At 38.6% G+C, this 16,533-nt stretch overlaps 1 pseudogene; it reads left to right on the top strand.

Annotated features, from left to right (window-relative positions):
- LOC116549107 overlaps positions 1 to 15,116 on the top strand; it is a 69,502-nt pseudogene extending 54,386 nt beyond the window's left edge.
- Positions 15,117 to 16,533: the final 1,417 nt, after the last annotated feature.

Genomic DNA, 16,533 nt, shown 5'->3' with positions numbered 1-16,533 from the left:
CAGGTTAATGGTAAAGATGTTGGCTGTTGTATTGAGAGTAGGCTTTAGGGAGCTAGACAGATGGAAGACAAGCTAAGAAATGAATGCAGTAATTCAGGGGACAGTTGATGGTAGCTTTTACCAGTAAGTGTTGGTAAGTAGAAATGGCAAGCAGAAGTTGACTTTCAGACATATTTTGTAGTAGTGCCAATGGGATTTTCTGTTTGAACTAATGTGAAAGAGAAAGGGAAAAAAGGAAAAGGTGACACCATGTGTCTGAGCAAGAAGAATGAAGTTAGCAGTGACTGAGATGAAGATAACTAGGGATAAAGCTGGTCTGAGGCTGGACACCGTGGCTCACGCCTGTAATCCCAGCACTTTGGGAGGATGTGGGTAGATCACCTGCACTCAGGAGTTCAAGACCAGCCTCGCCAAAATGGCAAAACCCCGTCTCTACTAAAAATACAAAAAATTAGCCAGATGTGGTGGTAAGAACCTGTAATCCTAGCTATTCAGGAGGCAGAGGCAGGAGAATTGCTTGAACCTGGGAGGTGGAGGTTGCAGTGAGCAAGATCGCGCCACTGCACTCCAGCCTGGGTGACAGAGCAAGACACCATCTCAAAACAAAAAACAAAACAAACAAAAAACAAAACAAAGAACTGGTTTGGGGGAAAGTCAGGAGTCAATTATAGAAAAGTTCCTTTTAAATTATCAATTATATATTCAAGCACCAATGTCAATTAGGCTGGTAGCTGTATGGGTCTAGAATTGAGGAAAGAGATCTGTGCTATAAATCTATAAATCACCGTGGATCTGCTGTGCACTTGTTGTATAAAAATAGGAGGGGTAATATATACACACCTCTACTTGTATTTATATAAAAAATCTTTGGAAATCTATGTAAGAATTCACTAATGGCCTGCTACTTGTTTGAGGGGATGGAACTGGGCAAATTGGAGGGCAGCGTTTGGTGGGAGATATTGTTTTATATACCTTTTTGCAGGAAGTATTGTATTGTATACATTTTTACACTTAAAAAAATTATCAGACAAGTGATTGATGATCCTTTTAATAAAAAATAATGGAAAATAAAATTTAAATTAAAAAGCTTGAAATATAAAATATTACAACCAGAAATAAATAAAAATAAAATATTTACTAAACGAATACGTGTAACTTTGTTTTATAATTTTACTTAACATTTCTTAAAATACAGTACAGTATATCAAGCATAATTTATTAAATTTTCAAATTGTTTAAAACTATCTCAAAATATTCCAGAATGATTTTTAATACTTTGAATTGGGTCACCCTAAGGAGATGTTTAATAACAGTAATTGGTCATAGTCTTACTTATAGTTGTTAAATAATGAAAACTCAAATGAAACTTTCTTTAAAGAAACACAGATGATTTTTTAACTCAGCTGCATAGTTGCAGACACAACTGAGTTTCACTGCTCAAAAATGTATTAGAAATATTTTTCCCTTCTTCCTGGCTCTTTTCCATGGATTCAGGTAGCTCTTTCTCCTTATATGCATTGGTAGAAATGGCATCTTGTATCTCCAGGATTCCATGTTCTTAGCCTTTGTGAATTTAGAAGGGAAATGTTCTTTTCTATATAGTTCTGGCTAAATTGCCAGAAAGGAGACATTATACCTAACCCTGAGACAGTGTTTGTGCTCAGGTATGTGGTATGTTCTGCTTCAAAAACTAGAATTCTGTGCTATAACGGAGAGTAGGGAGAAACTGTTCCCTAAAGGAAAAAAAAATGCAAGAGAGAAACAAAACAACAACAACAACAACAAAATAGTGTAAATCTGAATAGTACGGATGAAGTGTAGCGAACACGAGTAGGATGTCCTACTAACAGTGTGAGGTGCTAAATCCAGGCCTAAGATTATAGTCATAGAATTGGAGATGAATCACTTCTCTTTTTTCCCTGGAAGAAAGATTTAACTACACATGAATTCAAATGTTGCCAATTTAAATGTGTTCACATAACCTTCTTAAGTAAAATGAAGCTGCTTTCATTTCGAAGAGCCAAAGGCAGTATGCTCATATTTGCAGCAATCACTATAACAAAACATTTTTCCAATGGAGCCATACTTTAAAGAATGACTCTTATATTCCTTTCATAATGGATACTGCCCCTTTAAGTAGCAGAAACAGCTTTAGAAGATAATAGTCGTTATTGTGATTGTCAATCTACCCCAGAGCTGCTATTCTGCATTGTGTTGCTTATAGTCATAAATAGCACTTTCCGCCTGAGAATTCTATTTGTCCCAAGCCAGATTGGCAAAACCCTGATGAATGGGAAAAGGATGATATCTGAGGGGGGCGGGGAGGGAGGGAGGGAGGGAGAGAGAGAGAGAGAGAATGCTTGATGCTACCTACGAAAAGTAGGAAATAGTAGGGAAGAGAATCAATCTAATAGTATCTATCTTAAGTTGATCTCTTAAAAACTGATTAATCACAATTAACTGAAAACTTTATCAATTCATTAGAAATGATATATCAAATTAGCATGCGGATAATTCACTCTACCATAGTCCTGATATCATACCTTTGAAATAATTTATTTTTTTTCTTTGTCAGTGATACCTTTGGTAACATGCAGCTGATATTTAAGTATAGGCATTGATGGGGTTGAGGATACTATCTCGAAATATGGCTACTGAGCATTTCTGGAAAGCAAGAACGTCATTTTCTGATTATTTCCTGCTCTTCTCTCCTAAAACAGGCCATAAAACCTAGAGAAGAATCTTCTCACCTTTCCTGAAGCAGGTCATGTGACAGGTGCTAACCCTATACTTGGAGAAAAGGAACATCCCTTTCTCTGAAAACACAGGGACACAGAGAAGAATCTGAACAAACAGGACTTTCTAAGCTCCTTCAAGTTTATTATTAATAGACTCTACCCTCTGTCCTTCAATCATACTTCTTCACAATTATCCACTTCTTCATCAGACTTAGCACAAAAATACACAAGTTTATCTGTGTCTTTGGGTCTTCATTCGGAAGGCTCCTGTTTGGTGTGTGCTCTTATCTAGTAAATCTGTCTTTTGTCATAGGAACCTCAGGCAGGAATCTAAAATGAAAAGAAGAAATATTTATTTTCCCCTGCAGCACCATTTTAATTGATCTGAAACCATCACCTCATTAGACTGTTGAGTAAACAGCAAGTAAAATAGTCAAAGCCTTTGGATTTTTGTTTTGAGCAATTTGTACTTGTTTTGACTACAAACGTGCATCTTATTTCCTTGTCAATTTATGTGTTAAATGGATTTCTCAATATTTATGAGGTAATATTTTAGAATGCCTCATGAAAAAAAATGCCATAAAATACCGTCTTTAATCTTCTAAAAATATAAAATTGCTGTAATGTAAAAGTCAGTTGATTTTCCTTAAGAATGAGCTACAGGTTCATCTCAGGATAATCTCCTTTTAATCATTAGTTTGTCACCCAATAGTGTGGACAATTTCTCAGGGCTTTTGCTTTAATGCCCATACATTATCTAGGATGAGATTTTATTAACTCAGTATCACTATAGTACTGCTATGCGAGACATATTTTCAAGAATTGAAGAATAAAATTTGAACGCCTTTTCTAATGAAGTGAAATGTGTGCCACTGGGAAGTAGACAGTGCAAAAAACATATACTCCTCAAAAAATAATAAAAGTGCCCAAAAATATTGATCATAAGTTGATCTAGGAGGTATATTTATTAAATTAAAGAGGATGCTCATGGTTGAAAACATTAGGGCTAGGAAATACTGCATCATAATTAAAATGAAGGAGATTATGGAGGAGATGGGAGAAGTTATTTCATAAGAGGGAAAAAAAAAATGAATGGGCTTTGAAGTGGAAACAATCTTGTGGGAACTTCTGTTCCATATTATTATCCACATTATTTGGGCCACGTTTAGTAATCTGAGCCTCTGTCTCTATGCCTGGAAAATGGAATAAGAGGGTTTCAGAGACTCTTTCAACAGTTTAAAAAAACATAACTGTAAGCAAAGTGCTAAGCTCAGTCCAGAGCATTATAGTAGTTTTCTAAGGGCTTATTTGCTTCCCCTATAAAAGACAGATAATGGAACAAAATGTTCAAAGAGTCATATGTAAGCAGGTAAAATACAGATCATAGTAAGTGAAAGGGCTTTCAAGTCGGTTATATATACTTTTTTAAAAAACTTTTTTGAAGAATTGTATGGCTTGAGTTCTAATCCCAAATGTGGTAACAGTCTGCTGGTTAGACTGGAAAACAATTTAAACTCTTCAATATGTATAACTCCAAAAATTAAAGAACGTTTGGTAACTAAATTCTAAAATCCCATCCATTTTTAATACGGACAATTGGGTGATTATATATATGCTTTGTTAATATTGATAATTAGAAATTTCCCTAATGTCTGTAAAAATTTTAACAACTTGGAAAATAATATTAGCTAGGTCATAACTAATGAGTTATCTAACTAATATCTCTTTTGGGGAAAATTTAACTTAAATTTTCTATAACAATTATAGAAAATAAAGAACAAAATTTAATCTATCAGATGCTGTGCAAAAGTGAGAATAAAACCAGTCTAATAGACTAAGAACACAAATCAAGCAGTTAACAAGAACAGAAACAACAAAAAGAAAAAATAAATAATATTGGATAGTTGTACTAGTTTGCCTAAAGATTACTCTCATTGTGGGTTTTGACTTTATTAAGATAGTTTGCAGATAATTAACTTGACAATGTTCTTTATTATTATTGCTCCAGAATTATCAGTACTTTTTAGAGGATTATTGAAAGAAGATTTTTGTGGGAAACAGAAGATTTGTATTCTAGTTATAATTTGTTAGCAGTCAATGGCTTATTTTCTCTGAGCTTTGTTTTCCAATGTACAAAAACTTTTAAAGTCTTCCAGTTTTAAAACTAAATTTTTGCCTTGAGCAAGTATTGAGTGATTTTTTAAATTAATTTTAATGTCTGTTTTCAGAATGCTTTACAGTTTTTAACTTCCCCCTACTAAATCAGTCTGTTAATCATTTGTTATACCAGTAAATAATGGGCTATGAGCCAATGATTTGGTAGATATGGTGTTAAGCAAAATTGTTCCTCAGCAGCATGAATCTTCTTACATAGGCCCATGAGTCTATGTCCACAGTGTGAGTGTGTGTAGAAGGTACACTACAGAGATAAATGGCTCAACTCTCTTTGACCCTGGAGCAAAATAAATGAGAGTAATAAAGTTCACCCCTTTGAGTTTTGCCTTGTTATCAAATATTCCCCAAATCATGAAGCCAATAAAAGTGAAATAGTCTGTCAGGGGAAAAACAACACAAAAAATACTTCCCGTTTTTCCCTTCAGGCACTTCAAGAAAACTTCAATTTTAGATGTATGAATGAAATTACTTCTAAAAATTAGAAAATTCTATCAGCTCAGAAAACATGAGTATCTTTAGTGGAAGTTAGACCTCCACTTCAAAAACAATAGTATTGTGCTGTTTCATGACTTTTTTTGTCTTCACTATAATAAACTGGGAAACAGTGTTTCACTTCATTTTCTCTGTTTTAGCTTCTTTTCATTTACATCCACATATTAATAAACAGAAAGAAAAGAAGAAGAAAAGGTTAAAGTGGCTCTTTAGATAACTCAACATTTCCCTTCACCAGGTAGAATAAGATCATAGCTGAAGAACTGTCAAAATATTTTTAATGTATTAAAATTACTTTACATAATGTATATATCAATACTTAATAAATGAAGGCATGAGTGCCAGAAACCAGGGCCTACTCCAACGTTGAACTGCTACCATGGCTTTCGAGATTGAGACTCTCCCTCTGCTGTCCTTGCTTCTCTTTTAGGCTCTACTTTTGATCCCATTTTTGTGACTATTTTACTAGGATTTTCATTGCCTATTGCCTCTGTACTCTCATCACACCAATCTCATGTTTATTGGTCCTGCTGCCAGGCTGCCTAATGTTCGAGGTTACGTGAACTGAGGACAATTCCCACCACATTTATAAGCACTTTGACTTTCTTTAGAAGCTTCCTGCATCTCTCCATTACTCCTGCTCCTATTTTTATACCACTTTTCCAAACCTGTTCTATTCTAGGTTACCAGTTAAGGAAAAAACAGAGTGTCTTCAACTTCCCTTTCCACTTCACATTTTCCCCTTATCTATTAACCCGCACCTGCTACAATCCATTACAGAGTAAATGGTCCTCTACTCACACGAGGGCTGATTCCCTTCCTGTCTCCTTCGGCATTTTGCTTCATGGCTGATGCCCCATATTTCTTTATCTTCATTGCCTGTCTTCTCTTGATCCATCCCCTCAGTGTTGGTTGTTTGTCACTCTGTTACATGAATTTTACCCTTCAAACAGATCATCCATTGGCTTCTCCTTGCTTTTCTTCAATTATTAACTGTTTTTTCCTACTTATATATCCCTGCTTTCCCTGTAGTTTAAAAGGTTCTAAATGTAAGTCTCCTCAAACATATAATTTCGTGCCAATTTTATCTTCCTTTAAAAATCTCCCCTTTATCTAAAAATCTCATCCAAAAATCTTAGATTTACTTATAATTGCTATGTTAATAATTTCCTTGTAAATTTATATATTTAACTCTTGTTTCTATTCTGAGCCCAGTGCCACATTTTCAAATGCTACGTCATTAACTTCAGATTCACACCTTTTTTCCTCCAACCTTTACTTTTACAGTATGCCTTCACGCTACTCCCACTCACCTCACTATCTACACTTACCCGGCAACCCTTAATCAAAATATCAGAGTTCTGATTCTATTCCTCTTTTTTCTTGCCCCCTATAGCCAATGAATTATCTAGACTTGTCAACTCTATCATAATACTACTTTTCCCATCTTGTAGAAGTCCATGGAGTACCTAAGAACAGGAAATAGAAGGAATACAGTTGTGTAAATTAATTTGCAATTCCTCCATGTTCAGTGAGATGCTTCTCATAGTTTTTCTAAGCACAGATAGAAATGAATACTTATGACCTTTTCCTCTGCACACCAAAGGCCAGATGTTTCTTTTTTAATAATATAAAGAACAATTTTATACTGCTATTTGACTTATAACTTAAATTCAAATATTTCATTTATTTTCTGAAGGTGTTCATTAAAGAATATTCAAATAGGAAAATATATCCTTTAATCCCATTCTTTAAAATTTCCTGAGACATTTTTTGTTGGCATCTGTAGGCAGTTTCCCCCTTGATTATACCAAATTCTAAAGCCCCTTATTTTGTGAATTCCTCCTGAAGTTAATATAATAGGTAGCATTACAATTAATTGCAGTAAGCTTGCAGATTAAAAAATAACCATGCATGAATCTGGATCCCTTATTTTGAATTCAATTTAGAATCCAAATAAAGTTTAGAGATTTCACTATCCATTTTAGATTGAATTATCTAACCATGTACTTTAGATGACATAAATGTTACCAAAAATAAAAATCTTGCTTGAAAGAGCTGTAAAAATTTAACACAATTGCAAATTTTCCAAGGTATTTTGTTTTGTTGTTCTATTAGAGCATTTTGTAGCTAAAATTCTTAGTGATGATTATACAACTTCATTTACATTCACCTCAGAATTCTATTTTAGTATCAAAGTTCTCCCACACTGAAAGCTTCTGGAATGTATTCTTTTACGGAGTTACCATTGATCCTATCCTACAATTTACTTAGTGCTACAAAGTAGAAATTATATTTAATTGAGCTGAATGAGAGAATCACACAACAAAGTGCTCTGCTTTATTCAACTCCCAGATATTTCTTATGTGGGATGACTAATCAAATATAATTGTTGGTGGATGACACATATTAATTTGATACATAGTTTTAATATAAAACACATATTTTATCTGCATGCTAATTAGGTACATTTTCAAGCACCTAACCCATTGTTTTCAACTAATGGCAAAGATGTCAGATGGAAGAAGAGTTCACACATATTAAGAACTATGAAGTGATATTAAATAAATAGGATGAACATTTCTCCCAGTCAGGTATAATTATTCTGCATTTTCTTCTTGTTTATGATCCCGTGAACAAAATTCATTTTTAATAAAAATTTATTGTTTTATTTCATTACTTCCTGCATTCATTCGTTTAAAAATGGTTCCAGCTGACATGCAGTATGCTGGGCTCTAAGCTATTTGCTAGGAATGCAAATACTTTACAGTCTATTGGCATTGTCAATATTTATAGTTTATGTATAAAGTCTTCCTGGACCTACACTAGGGTAGAGGAATTCTATTATGTTACATGCAATTACTTCATTCTCAATTCAGCATCTGATAGTTCTGATAAATCTTCCATTTATTTCCACGAGATTTATATATTTACCGTATCTGTTGCCACCACAGTCACTGATCCTTCTTGTTTTCGTCTCTGCATAAAAATGTTTTTTTTTCAGCCCTCTGGATACAAGGTTAAGTTGGTGTTATTAGATACCTTATCTAATCACAAGGCGTGCTAAGAGATACTGCTACCTAGATGGTAGATCAAAGGACATCCTCCCACAATTATCTGGTGCAAATTTCTGTAAAATATACCTGTTTCAAGTAGCTTTGGCTGGCTAAGATAATGCTGCACTTTATGAATGAATTGCTTAGAGCCAAAGTAGTAATCCCATAGCAGTGTTATGTGGACATGCTAATGTATGTTAGGAAACAGTCTACCTCGCTAGAATCCATGGGACTCACCACCATTACCTGATCTGGAACTGAGAAATACAACCTACATATTTATTGAAAAATTGTTTTCACTGAACATTTTCCCTGCTTTGGGTTGATACATGAACTCTGAGCTTGTTGTCTATTTGTTTTTGCTCTTAGGTTGTACCATCTAGACTAGATAAAATCTAAAAGAGCTCTTTTGCTTTCCAATGCTCTTACTATTTTCTAGAATGCAATGTATTTTTAAAGTTGATCACTTTTATTGCCCTAATGAATGTACAATTAGTTATTTACATAGACAATACTCAGGTTTCAAATGCCTTTTACTTACATATATATAAATCCCATATTTCTGTGATTTAAAAATTAGGTCAAAGTTTTTATGTAGACACTTCAGATTTTTTTTATTTTATTAACCATTTAATTCTGACCCAGTTGGCATACTTTTCTTCTTAGTCAAAAGCAGAAAGATTTGCCTATAGCAATTTCCATGTCTCTTATCTTGCTACATTACATATGGAGAGAAATGATTAAGGTAGATTTTTTAAGGTTTAATTTCATAACTTTCCAATGAAAAGCATTATGACTCTTTTCAGGTTTTCTTCACATTTCTCAGAAATTCATATCTGTCAAATTCAACATTTGATCTTTAATTTCTTGAGGCTATTTAATACTGACATATGTGCTAACTGACTGTCTTTAATTCTTCAGAGTTTGGTTTCATCTATTCCATCAAGTATTTTAAGAAGTTTAAAATTCTCCCAGGATCGTTTTTCTAAAGGGACTTACAGAAAGACAATACTAGTAGGATTTTATTATATACCATCTGAAAGAAAAATTAATTTTGCCTCAGGTCTCAAATGTAAATGAGAGCTCTATCATATAATGAAAGTTTGTCTGAATAACCTAATTGAATCAAGATATAAGAAATATTCAGATATTTCATGCCAAAGATTTGCTTTTTTCTAAATAATTAAAATTTAACATTTAAAATTGCTCCAATTTACTAGTCACACAATTTTTCACTTCTTTATTGTACATCCATGGTACATTCCTTATCATATCTTTATGCAAATGATATAATGACACCATTTTCTCTCAGAATATGACAGTTGAGCAAATAGACTGAAATGAAGAATGGAAAAGAGTGACTTGGAAATTATATTGCTTTGTTGTCACTCATGTTTTTTTTGGCACAATAATTCTGCCAAATAACCTAATTTACTAAATGACCTACTCTTTTTACTTAATAATTAGATTCTATTCTAGTATAAATATAAAAACCTCCCTTGGAGTTATGGCTAGAAGAATACTTAGACAATGAATGAGATATCTTTTCTTCCCATCATTTTTATGCACAAATACTCAACAATTGCCCAACATAAAAATATGTAGTTTCTGGCATCTGATATCAAACTTTGCACACTAAATGCAGTGAGATTTTATTTTTTTTTCTGAGCATACTCACTATATATTATCTGGGACACATGTTTGATATTATCTGGAAAAATAAAAACAATGAGTCAATGACTTAAGATCTAACTTGACACTGAAAAGGAGTTTGGCTCTGCAAACTGTTTCTGAGAAGAATATTTTACTCTGAGCATAGCCACTAAGGTTCCATTATTAATGTAAATAAACGAGAGGAAAGAGGGAAGCCTTGATGATTGCAATAGTAAAAAATTAAACAGCCCTGAGACTGTCAATTAGAGTTGACTTTAGTAAGTGGCTGGGAATGCAGACATTTGATCCAGCATACACTATTACCAGAAATCACACTGACCAATCAGTATCCTCTCCTAAAATGTATTTGCACTCTGAGGAATTGCAATTTCCCAATGGCACATTTGAAACCTCATAACTTTCTGGAAAGTGTTCTTTGAATAAATGCCACGTGGATTTTAGAATAAACTTGAAGCAATTTCATTAGACAAAAATATACCTTTTTCCTTCTTCAGCTAATATATAGTTTTAAATCATTTAGAGGAGTTATTCTGATCCTAGACTACACATTAGTTTACATACTGAGTTGCAGGTCCCCATATAAACATGGCTAAATTTCCTGGACATCAATTTTATTTAATGATAATAGTACATTAGTATGAATCTGCAGAGCAATGTTCACATGTGATTGGAAATCACATTTGTCTGCTAAAACAATGAAGAAAAATAAATAAATTATACTTTAGATTATTTCTAATTGTTCTTATGTTAGGATATTAGTCATAAGTCATAGAAGAAAAGTTTCCAAAATGAAGATGTAGACAATCTTTGCAATCTTTGCTGACTCAGGAACAGCAGGGGGCATCAGCTCCACTTCCACCAGCGTGCATGGTTACATCCTGCAGTTGGCTCAGGAGTACTTGTGGAGACTGCAAGAACTCTTTTGATGAATTCTCCAAAATCACCCAGAAAGTCTTTGTTTCACACAAAGAGTTGTTTGAATATGACTTACAGCAGAGGGAAGCAGCCACTAAATCATCCCCAACCTCCACATTCACTGCCAGCAGTACCATGCCTTATCTGTCCTGGGCTGTGGCCACACATCCTCCACCAAGTGCTACGGCTGCGCCTCGGCTGTTACAGAACATTGTATCACACTACTTCGGGCCCTGGCCACCAACCCAGCCTTGAGGCACATCCTTGTCTCCCAGGACCTTATCTAGGAGCTCTTTGATTATAATCTTCACCCAGGGGCTGAGGCCATGTAGGAGGAGGTCTGCCAGCACATGTGCCTCCTAACTGGAGACAACCCGGAAGCCACCCAGCAGATGAATGACCTGATTATTGGCAAGGTCTCCACAGCCCTAAAGAGCCACTGGGCCAACCCTAATCTGACAAGTAGCCTGCAGTATGAAATGTTGCTGCTGATGGATTCTATCTCCAAGGAGGACAGCTGCTGGGAGCTTCGGTTAGGCTGTGTGCTCAGCCTTTTCCTCATGGCTGTGAACATTAAGACTCCCGTGGTGGTTGAGAACATTACCCTCATGTGCATGCGGATCTTGCAGAAGCTGATTAAACCACCTGCTCCCACTAGCAAGAAGAACAAGGATGTCCTCATCGAGGCCCTCACCACAGTGAAACCATATTGCAATGAGATCCATAGCCAGGCTCAACTGTGGCTCAAGAGAGAACCCAAGGCATCTTATGATGCCTGGAAGAAGTGTCTTCCTATCAGAGGGATAGATGGCAATGGGAAAGCCCCCAGCAAATCAGAGCTCTATTTGACTGAGAAGTATGTGTAGAGGTAGAAACAGTTCCTGAGTCATCAGGGGAAAAGGATCTCCCCCTTGGATCTCAAACTGGGGCATAACAACTGGCTGCGCCAAGTGCTTTTCACTCTAGCAATGCAGACTGCACGCCAGGCAGCCTGTACCACTGTGGAAGCTCAAGCCACCATTCCCAGCCACAAGCAGCAGGTCCTGGATCTGCTTACCAGTTACCTGGACAAGCTGAGCATAGCTGGGGAGCGTGTGACTGAGTACCTGGCTCTCTACCAGAAGTTCATCACTTCCGCGCACTGGAAAGACTACTTGGCAGCTTGGGAAGTCATACGCTATGTGGGCAACCTCATCACTAAGGAAATAGCCCGTCTGCTGGCCCTGGAGGAGGCTACCCAGAGCACTGATCTGCAGAGGGCTATTCCCTTAAAAGTCTCACAGGCCTTCTCTCCTCCTCTGTTGAGGTGGAATCCATCAAAACACACTTTAACAGTCGCTTGGTGGGTACTGTGCTGAATGGATACTTGTGCTTGCAAAAGCCGGTGGTGCAGAGGACCAAGCTGATTGATGAGATGCAGGACATGCTGCTGGAGATGCTGGAGGACATAAGCACAGGTACAGAATCAGAAACCAAGGCCTTCATGACTGTGTGCATTGAGACAGCCAAGCGCTACAACCTGGATGACTACTGAACCCCGGTGTTCATCTTCGAGAGGCTCTGTAGCATCATTTATCCTGAGGAGAATGAAGTTACTGAGTTCTTTGTGACCCTGGAGAAGGATCCCCTGTAAGAAGACTTCTTACAGGGCAGGGTGCCTGGGAACCCGTATAGCAGCAATGAGCCAGGCATCGAGCCACTGATGAGGGATATAAAGAGCAAGATTTGCCAGGACTGTGATGTGGTGGCCCTCCTGGAAGATGGCAGTGTCATGGAGCTTCTAGTGAGCAATAAAATCATTAGTTTGGACCTTCCTGTGGCTGAAATTTACAAGACAGTCTGGTGTACCACGAATGAGGGAGAGCCCATAAGGACTGTTTATCGTATGCGGGGGCTGCTGGGCAATGCCACAGTGGAATTCATCGAGTCCCTGGACTCTACCACAGATGAAGAAGAAGATGAAGAAGTGTACAAAATGGCTGGTGTGATGGCTCAGTGTGGGGGCCTGGAATGCATGCTTAACAGACTCGCCGGGATCAGAGATTTCAAGCAGGGATGCCACCTTCTAACGGTGCTACTGAAATAGTTCAGTTACTGTGTGAAGGTGAAAGTCAACCAGCAGCAACTGGTCAAACTGGAAATGAACACCTTGAATGTCATGCTGGGGACTCTAAACTTGGCCCTTGAACAAGAAAGCAAGGACAGTGGAGGCACAGCTGTGGCTGAGCAGGTGCTTAAGCATCATGGAGATCATTCTCAATGAGTCCAACACTGAGCCCCTGAGCGAGGACAAGGGCAACCTCCTCCTGACAGGTGACAAGGATCAACTTGTGATGCTCTTGGACCAGATCAACAGCACCTTCGTCCGCTCCAACCCCAGTGTGCTCCAGGGCCCTACCTCATATCATCCAGTACCTTTGCTTTGGAGAAGTGGAGAAAATGCAGATCTTGGTGGAGCGATTCAAACCATACTGCATGAAGATCACAGTGGCCATGATAAAGTCTTCCTGGACTGCTTCTGTAAAATAGCTGCTGGCATCAAGAACAACAGCAATGGGCACCAGCTGAAGAATCTGATTCTCCAGAAGGGGATCACCCAGAATGCACCTGACTACATGAAAAAGCACATCCCTAGTGCCAAGAACTTGGATGTTGACATCTAGAAAATGTTTTTGTCTCGCCCAGCCTTGCCGTTTATCCTGAGGCTGCTTCAGGGCCTAGCCATCGAGCACCCTGCCATCCAGGTTCTGATTGGAACTGACTTCATCCCAAACCTGCATAAGCTGGAGCAGGTATCCAGTGATTAGGGCATTGGGACCATGGCAGAGAACCTGCTGGAAGCCCTGCAGGAACACCCTGATGTAAACAACAAGATTGCCACAGCCCACAGGGAGACCCAGGCAGAGAAGAAGAGTATGGCCATGACATGAGGCAGAAGGCTCTGGGCACCCTGGGCATGACGGCAAATGAAAAGGGCCAGGTCGTAACCAAGACGGCACTCCTGAAGCAGATGGAAGAACTGATCAGGGAACCCAGCCTCGCATACTGCACCTGCAGGGAGGGATACAAGTCTCATCCCACGAAGGTCCTGGGCATTTATACCTTCACGAAGCGGGTGGTCTTGGAGGAGATGGAGAATAAGCCTGGAAAGAGCAGGGGTACAGCACCGTGTCCCACTTCAACATCGTGCACTACGACTGCCACCGGGCTCCCTTCAGGTTGGCCCTAGGCCGGGAAGAACGGGAAAGTGCCGCCTTTCAGAATGCCAACACCAAGGGCAATGCACTGCATCCAGTCTGGAGGCCTCACGTCCCTGAATCAGCTTTTGCCACTTGCTTGGCAGGACACAACACTTACCTCCAGGAATGTACAGGCCAGCGCGAGCCCACGTACCAGCTCAACATCCATGACATCAAACTGCTCTTCCTGCGGTTCGCCGTGGAGCAGGCGCAGACACCTGCGGGGCGGCCGGGAGAGCAACATGCGCCTGATCCCCTACGTCATTCACACTGTGCTTATCGTCCCGAACACAACCCGAGCAACTCCCGAGAAGAGAAGAAGCTCGAAGGCTTTCTGGAGCAGCCCAAGAAATGGGTGGAGAGTGCCTTGGAAGTGGACGGGCCCCACTATTTCCCAGTCCTGGCCCTTCACATCCTGCCCCCCGAACAGCTGAGAGCCACACGGGTGGAAATCTTGCGCAGGCTGCCGGTGACCTCGCAGGCCTGGGCAGTGGCTCCAGATGGAGCCACCAGGCTGACGGATAAGGCAGTGAAGGACTACTCTGCCTACGGCTCTTCCCTTCTCTTTTGGGCCCTCGTCGATCTCATTCACAACATGTTTAAGAAGAAACCTACCAGTAACACGGAGGGAGGCTGGTCCTGCTCTCTCGCTGGGGGCATCTGCCACAACGACATACCCAGCTACGAAGCTGCCAACAAAGCCCTGAAAACCTCCCAGGAGGAGTTTCTGCCGGTGGAAACCTCAGTTCCTCGACGTGGCTGGTCTTTGATCAGAAGTCACCGATCCTGAGAGCCTCCTGAAGGGCCCGTTGAACTCGGTCCGCTGACCACCACACAGGAGCTACAGTGGCGAAGAGAGAAGCGGGCCTGCCTTCCACCCTCTGTTCTCCCTCCTCGTGCGCGGAGTTCCCCCCGCGGGATGCTGCATTGTGACCCCGCACTCCCCTCTCTCATTTTTCCTTGGGGTGGCTTGGGGTTTTTAGGGCTCCCGTTTTATCTCGTGGGTGTGGTGCACCAGCTATGAAGCCGCCTGTAACCGAAGCCTGTACATAACTAGGAGCTATGAGTTGGCCCGGCCAAGTTCATACTTGAGTGTGCACATCTTGAGGAATAAACAAATGACTTAATATTCCAAGCCTTGCTGTGCAGCGGACCCCACTGAAAATGAAGAAGATCGCAAGAAGGCTGTATCCAACATCAATACACTTTTGGACAAAGCTGATGGAGCGTATCATCAGCTAATGGGACACCGGCCACAGATGGAGAACCTGCTCTGCAAAGTGAATCAGGCAGCCCCAGAAAAGCCACAGGATGACTCAGGAACATGTAGGCAATCTGCAAATCAATTTATAGATTAAATCTGTAGATATGCTTTCTTCTAAGCACTAAACTGTAGCATGAATACAGTGACAAGTGGATATTACACTGACATTGGTGTCATTACTGCTGTATATGCATATGAACACAGGTGATCTTACACACAAATACATTAGTGCACACATATATACACAAATTATTTCTATCAATTCAGTCAAGTAATTTCTCCTAAATATTATGTTTATTGTACCAGTGGAGTCCCATCTGCTTGGTACCAGAACAAATTGTTCAAATAAACTCATACTTTTATTAGTTTCCAAAAAGAAAAAGGAAAAATTAAATGTGAATGAAAATATGAAGGTCATTAGAAATTTGTTTGTTTTCTACTTTCTAAATATATAGTTTTTTCGAAAGATTAAAAATGATGTCACAAAAAAGTGATTTGAAATCATGATTCTTTTTCATGATTTCCAGTTAACTAACTTATTCTTCATAAGAAAAAGATAAACTTTGACCTATTCAATTCAGAATAAAAGGAATTAATGGACAATTGAAACCTGATAATTCAAACCCATTATTGCATTGTTACTGCCTGACTACATACAAATAAAGATCATGTTGTTTTATGACTTTAAATTGAAAAAAATTTAAAGGTCTAACAATAACAAATGTCAGAAAGTATTTGAATCCATATGATTTTTTTTTTTCATTTCCGGATGAGGCATACATACGTAACCATGTATGTGCAGGTTCAGTGTATATGTTAAGGTTCATCATGACTGTTTTTAAAAGATTAATGCTATTTGAAAACTATTTGCTTTGCTGTAGCCTCCACATTTTTCAAAAGAAATATAAGACTACTTACGGTTTTTCAAAAAACAGTTTTCAAATGCCTTCTTTTCCTCCTAAAATTGTAAATGAAAGAAA

Source organism: Sapajus apella, unplaced genomic scaffold, assembly GCF_009761245.1.
Source record: "Sapajus apella isolate SASKATOON/1434 unplaced genomic scaffold, GSC_monkey_1.0 scaffold6, whole genome shotgun sequence".
NCBI classification, from domain to species: Eukaryota; Metazoa; Chordata; class Mammalia; order Primates; family Cebidae; genus Sapajus; species Sapajus apella.
Note: the sequence above shows the minus strand (reverse complement) of the source record. Positions and strands in the feature narration are given on the sequence as shown.